Below are 7,544 nucleotides of genomic sequence, written 5' to 3' on the forward strand. Positions count from 1 at the left end.
CATAACAAAAAATTGACTGTACCATTGCCCAGGGGTAGAACATTCAAAGATGCTTAAAGTGGTGACTCTGGACACCGATACACTGGTGCACTCATTGAATGAAAGCATTATTTACTGCTTCCAGTATTGCCTGCTGAAGAGAATTACAAGCAAGCACGATATGTTCCTGCATGTCCTCTGGAGTTGTTGGAATATCGCGATAGACAACGTCTTTTATGCATCCCCAAAGGAAAAAGTTCAAAGGATTTAAATCAGGAGACCTAGCAGGCCAAGTAACTGTTCCTCCTCGACCAATCCATCTGGCAGGATACCTTCAATTCAGAACACGACGTGTACACAAGGCATAATGTGCTGGACATCCATCGTGTCGATACCACATAAGCATTCTGGTTCTTAGCGGCACTTCATCCAGAAGAGGAGGAAGAATTCGTCTGAGGAAGCTGGCATACGCTGTGCCGTTTAGACTACCATTGATGAAATAAGGACCAATAATTGTAGTACCAAGCATCCCACACCAGACGTTAACTCACCACTGACGCCCATGCTCCACTTGTCTAAGCCATAGTGGCTTGTCGCTGGACCAATAATGCATGTTTCTTGTATTTACCTGTCCTTTGTTTGAGAAGGAACATTCATCGGTAAATAGAACACTGGAGAAGAAGGTGAGGTTGGTGAGGATTTGCTGCTGTGCCCACTAACAGAACTATACACGATTCTGGAAATCATTCCCAAGCAATACTTGATGTAGGTGTACATGGTAACGATGGAACCGGTGACGTATAGGAATACGATATACACTGGTTTTAGGAATGCTAATCTCGTGTTCAAGCTGTCGTGTGCTCACATGTGGATTCATAGCAACGGAAGCGAGAACAGTAACTACGGCAATTCCATTGTCGTGGGTTGAAACTTCCCGTTTCCTGAAGAGTCGCAACAAGACGAGAAAACATCTGTCGGGAAGGTGGGGCCTTGTCAGCATATCGCTCTCTGTACAGTTCCCCGGCCTGCATAGCACTTCGCCTACCTTCAACAACAACAACAATAAAAGAAACGTTATGTCGATGCAGTTGGTAAGAAGGGCAGCCTTTACTTTATGCCTATTTTACACAACAGTATTTGAAAGGACTAAACTACTGTACTAAATGCACCCGTACGCCGGCCGCGGTGGTCTCGCGGTTAAGGGGCTCAGTCCGGAACCGCGTGACTGCTACGGTCGCAGGTTCGAATCCTGCCTCGGGCATGGATGTGTGTGATGTCCTTAGGTTAGTTAGGTTTAAGTAGTTCTAAGTTCTAGGGGACTGATGACCACAGATGTTAAGTCCCATAGTGCTCAGAGCCATTTGAACCATTTTTTTTTGCACCCGTACATAAGAAAACAGTATTGCAATTACTGTTCTGCTAACTTACATTCCCCATAGATGAGAAGCATTTCTACCTTCTCTTCGTTGGTGTACATTCTACTCATACAACTCTTCAACTGACCATGGTTGACGGAAAGACGAGTGTGCATTCTACTGATGTTTACATTTGTCCTCTGTCAACGTCACCACGTGGATGTGTTCCATTACCCCGAGTACATGCACTAAGCACTGGGAGCGTCAACGTCATTGTTGTGTTGTGTAATTAATAACGTTGTGTTTTGGCGAATGGTACTCTGTGATACATTTTTAATATATCTTTAGGAGACGAAATGAATTATCGAATGAAAAATACAGGGTGCCATTTAAAAAAGTCATAACGCTGTTCATATCTCTGTAAAAAACAAAGATACAACGAAGGCAATCATGCTGATAGATGTCCCCCTGACGGCTGAAGAACATTTGCTTGAAACATTTTGTAATTTAGTGGCATGGAAGGAATGAGGCCTTGGTAGGTCATTGGAGGGGCGATGATCTCTGATGCCACAGCCAGTCACATCCCAGAATCAGAATAACAACAATCAGAATCATATATATGATGTTGGGGGTATAAATGCAGATATTTTTATTGGTGACTGAGGACAGTGTACTGAGCAACATTACATCATTACTTACGTCATTCGCAGACTAAGAAATATAGCTATTAGGAGTAGTATATTTTTAGGTTGGTTAGTACCTCCAAGTACATGTGCAAAGAGGAAGCTATTAATGCTTATTTTCCCATGGTAAGCGAGTGAGGTGCTGAAGTGTGGACACGTGTACGCAAAGCGATAGTCCGGTCTAGTGGCTTCGTACTCGCTTTGGCAGTACATATACTAAAATTGGAACGATACAGAGAACATTAGCATGGCCCCTGCGCAAGGATGACACACGCCGGCACGGTAGCTCAGCGTGTTCGGTCAAAGGGTTAGCTGTCCTCTGTAATAAAAAAACTGAGTTAATCGATCAACAACGAACTTAAACTGGTGTCTTTCGACGTCCGCCCCAAGCAGATGCAACGAGCGAAAACGAACAAAATGAGATTAAAAAAGTAAAAAAAAAGTGGCTACCATTGCTGCCTCTGGATCAAAGGGTCCTGGGTTCGATTCCCGGCCGCGTTGAAAATTTTGTCTGCCCGGGGTCTGGGTGTTTGTGTTGTTCTCATCATTTCATCATCATTCATGGAAGTGGCTGGATTGGACTGTGTAAAGATTGGGACCTTGCGCGGGCCGGCCGCGGTGGTCTCGCGGTTCTAGGCGCTCAGTCCGGAACCGCGCAACTGCTACGGTCGCAGGCTCGAATCCTGCCTCGGGCATGGATGAGTGTGATGTCCTTAGGTTAGTCAGGTTTAATTAGTTCTAATTTCTAGGCGACTGATGACCACAGATGTTAAGTCGCATAGTGCTCAGAGCCATTTGAACCATTTTGAACCTTGCGCGAGCGCTGATGACAGCGCATTTTAGCGCCGCACAAACCAAACATCATCGCCATAACTGTTGTAATTGCAGATAGTTGTATATGTGGTACCTTAATACGTACACACATCGATTTGTTGGTTGTTTCTTGTCTCCATCGTGTGTTGGTTGTTTCTTGTCTGCATCGAACAGTCTTCCCATAAACACATCACGTAATTTAGTTGGTTGGTTGTTTTGGGGAAGGAGACCAGACAGCGAGGTCATCGGTCTCATCAGATTAGGGAAGGACGGGGAAGGAAGTCGGCCATGACCTTTGAAAGGAACCATCCCGGCATTTGCCTGGAGCGATTTAGGGAAATCACGGAAAACCTAAATCAGGATGGCCGGACGCGGGATTGAACCGTCGTCCTTCCGAATGCGAGTCCAGTGTCTAACCACTGCGCAACCTCGCTCGGTCGCAATTTAGTACCTGACGTTTTGTGCACAGATTTAACTCCACCACTAAGTGGACTACGCTTGTCAGTACAGACATTTTGCATCTACGTGTCCACACTTCAATATCTGATCTCCTCCCCACGCAAAAATAAGCATTAATGGCGTCCTTTTGTCACATGTAGTTAAAGATACTAACGAACCTAAGAATAAATGGCTTGTAATGGCTATACACTGGTCGGCCAGAATATTATGACAACTTTCATAATAACCCTTGTGTCCACCTTTGCCTCAGATAACAGCAGCGGCGCCTGATGGCATGCAAGCAATGAGGCCTTGGTAGGTCGCTGGAGGGGCAATGAGCTCTAATGACACAGTCAGCCATTTCACAGATGTGTTCGGGTTGGGGGAGGGAGGGGCAGGGGGGGGGAGCATATTCGCCACCATGTTCCCCGAACCACATTATATATCGCATTATTATCTTTGAAACTGCCACTGTTGTTGGGAAACATGATCGTCATGAAGGGGTGTACGTGGTATGCAACCAGTATACGATATCCCTTGCCGTCATGATGCCTTGCATGAGCTCCACTGGACCCACGGATGCCCACGTAAATGTTATCAAGAGTATAATGGAGCTGCCGCCAGCCCCTGGAAGTCGATGGACTCGGACAGTCCGATCGGCGTGATGATGAAGGTATCGGGATTCATTACACCATTCATCGCTCTGCCACTGCGCCAACTTCCAGTGCCGGTGTCACAAGCCCATTTCAGTTGTAGTTGCCGATGTCGTGGTGTTAACATTGGCACATGCGTGGGTCATCGGCTGCGGAAGCCCATCAAAATGTTTCAAATGGCTCTGAGCACTACGGAACTTAACTTCTGAGGTCATCAGTCCCATAGAACTTAGAAATACGCAAAGCTAACTAACCTAAGGACATCACACACATCCATGCCCGAGGCAGGATTCGAACCTGCGACCGTAGCATCGCGCGGTTTCAGACTGCAGCGCCTAGAACCGCTCGGCCACTCCGGCCGGCGGAGGCCCATCGTTAGGAGTGTTCGGTGCACTGTGTGTTCAGACACACTTGTGTTCTGCCCAGCATTAAGGTCTGACGTTAGTTCCGGGACAATTTGCCGCCTGTATTTTTACCAATCTGCTCAGCCTACGACGCCCAACATCTGTAATGAGCGGTGGCCGTTCAGCCCCACGACGTTTGGACGTGGTTTCACCTTGGCTTCGCCACGTGTTGAAGACGCTCACCACAGCACTCCTCGAACACCTGACCAGTCGTGCAGTTTCCGAAATGCTCGTGCGGAGCCTCTGGGCCATCAGAATCTGCCCTCAGTGAAACTCAGATAGATCGCACGCCTTCCACATTCTACACACGGGCAGCACCTCACTGATACTAAATGCACCGTGTCTGTGACTAGTAGTCATTCTTCGACAGGTGACGCTGCTATCGCCTGGACGGGTTTATATCGATAGTATGTCGGTGGTCTAGTGTTCTGGCTGATCAGCGTAGTTATTACTCGTAGTCTGCAAATGACGTAAGTACTGATGTAATGTTCAGTACTCCGTTCTCAGTCACCAATAGAAATATCCGCACTTCCACCCGTTGCACTCTGTGTACACATATCACCACTATTTTTGAAACTGTTTTACGAGAGAAGAGATTTCTGACTGTCACAATGCCAATGACAACACATTTAGCTGGAGGAAATGGCTTATCATCATCTCACGTTGGCGAAACATACACCAGAAGAGTGCTAAACAAGAATTTACCGATGTAATTGTTCTCTAGATAACGGCCACCTCTGTAGAGGTGCCGCAGGAATTGCATTATTCACAGTCTCTTCGTCTGTAGTCTATGATGGAAATTAAACGTTCTTCTCACTGAAAAACGCAATGTTTATCAAAATTTCTGCGATTATTAAACATTTATCAGCTTTGTTCGAACGTTGTAGTTTCTGTATTATTTTCTTTGATATAATTTACGGCGGCGAACAGTTGAGTGTGTTTATACTTATAGTTCATAGCACGTGGTCCACTCTTTACGCCACTGTCCAATAATCGTAGCTGAGAGAGAACTTCGTGAGATGACAGTTCAGTACATTCACACTCCACGTTATGTAGGCAAAGCAATCCACTTAACAAACCTGTCTGTTCATTGTTCCGGTGTCGTAGCTTTTCACATTGTTATTTTCTGAGAATGGAGAATCAGTTTGATGTGTGTGTCGAGCCGGCCGATGTGGCCGAGCGGTTCTAGGCTCTTAAGTCTGGAACCGCGCGACCGCTACGGTCGCAGAATCCTGCCTCGGGCATGGATGTGTGTGATGTCCTTAGGTTAGTTAGGTTTAAGTAGTTCTAGGTTCTAGGGGACTGATGACCTCATATGTTAAGTCCATAATGCTCAGAGCCATTTGAACAATTTTTGTGTGTGCCAATTAAATTCGTTGTCCGCTGTATACACAGAAAACACAGTTTATATAGCTGCTGCCATAAACACGCCTTTTCCTCTGACACACGACAATAATGTCTTTCTACTTATCTGCAGACTTCTTTGTTACAACTTCACATAGCGACCAAGCAATTAAATTTCAAAGTTTGTCTCTCTCGCAGAGTCCTTCATAGGCTACAATGTTTTAAAATTTTTACGCGAATATACAATATTATACACATAGAGACACTTCGTTCAAAAATAACAACATTTTAATAAATCTGTAAATGTTCGACAGCACAAAATGAGAGGTAATAATTCCATAGATGGTAGTTACAGAACGGATATAGAAAGAAACAAAACCTGAACTATTGCAATTATGCCTTTGATGTGAAAAGAGAAGAAGAACGAAAAAAGTTTAAATTGGATTGTAGTAGTATCTTCAGTGTTCACTTACGATTGAGCTTCAAACGGTCAGTATTTCACAGTTCTCAGCTGCAGCTGAAGTGACTGTTATTGAATGGAACGAAAATGCCTTGTTGACGAGATTCGTTTCAGTATTTCAGGTATATTGTATCTGCAGATACGGCGGGCAATGCATCACACATGCTGACGTCCCTGGTCCTGAGTATATGGAAGCGATGTGCATATGTAAACAGATCAATATGTGTCACTTGTTAACCGGGAAAGCTAAAAGGGAGATAGGCGAGATTTTTTGCTTGGCGTGAAGGGAAACCAGAATATCAGTTTGCATGTATCTCCATGATACTACTATGGAGCGTTCCGTTATTTGAACGTATTTGTGACAACACTGCTCCCCCTGGAATACACTCTTCGAAGGTCTGAAGCTTGCAGGGGTAAAATACAGGGAGCGAAATGTGTGTACAACTTGTACAGAAATCAGACGCAGTCTTCTTATTTACTAGCTTTCGGAACGTGCCCATACAGCCTTCTCAGCACTGAAAATGTTATACTGTAGTTTGTTTTGACAGTTCGGAGTATGCAGTAGTTGAAGTCGTACCCTGGTACGAAGCTGCATTGACTTAACAGATTCCGACATAAAACAAATTTTAAATGCACAGTATACTGAAATAAGTAAACGAGGCAAAAATGTCACACAGGATACCCAGAGGTAGTATGCTATAAAAGCCCCACTAATAACAATAAGAAATGAGAAATTCCGGTTGTACACTTATGCGATATTCCGAATTCAATACATAATAACGACACTGTGTCTAAATTAACAATAAAGTGTTCTTTTGTATGTCTTGTAAGAACTGTTTCAGAAACTGCGGATAGAGAAGTGAATATTTGTGCAGGCCTATAAGTACCATCTAGATAGAACATGAGAACAGTATACAAGAACCACATTTGGGTTTTACAGCCATATGTGTAGTTACAGCAGTATTCAAACACATACGTAGAGGTTATACGTAGCGACATTTTTAGGCTGAGAGTTCCACATCCTGCTGAGTAGCACGTAGGAATATAGAAAGTTAATCGTGCTTCGGTCTTCCCCTGGCATTCTAATTGCCAAGATCATTAGATTATCAGCTCAGGAAGCTGTATCTGGATGTTGGCACTGTTGAAGACTCTTATTTTTAAGGAATATAGGATATGGATCTTCCTCCTCTCCGCAAACACATAGAAGGGTGGCGCTTAGGTGGAACTTAGGTGTTGAACTTCCAAGAATTAAATTTCAGCTGCGCTACGAGTGCCGTAAAGCTTCTTGATGTATGTGTCTTATTATACCATGGTACTCTTGGAATCGAGAGAAGAATTCGTGCGAAGTGCTGCCTTTGACTTTAGACATCCGCGACCACTTCTCTTGTCAGTCCGAGGATAAATGCTTTCTGAGC

At 44.5% G+C, this 7,544-nt stretch overlaps 1 non-coding gene across 1 annotated transcript; it reads left to right on the forward strand.

The window, feature by feature from the left end:
- The first annotated feature begins 2,209 nt into the window (after window positions 1-2,209).
- On the forward strand, window positions 2,210-2,315 carry LOC126300047 (U6 spliceosomal RNA). Its single transcript, XR_007552867.1, has one exon. It is a non-coding gene; the product is annotated as a U6 spliceosomal RNA (small nuclear RNA).
- The last annotated feature ends 5,229 nt before the right edge of the window (window positions 2,316-7,544 follow it).

Source organism: Schistocerca gregaria, chromosome X, assembly GCF_023897955.1.
Source record: "Schistocerca gregaria isolate iqSchGreg1 chromosome X, iqSchGreg1.2, whole genome shotgun sequence".
NCBI classification, from domain to species: Eukaryota; Metazoa; Arthropoda; class Insecta; order Orthoptera; family Acrididae; genus Schistocerca; species Schistocerca gregaria.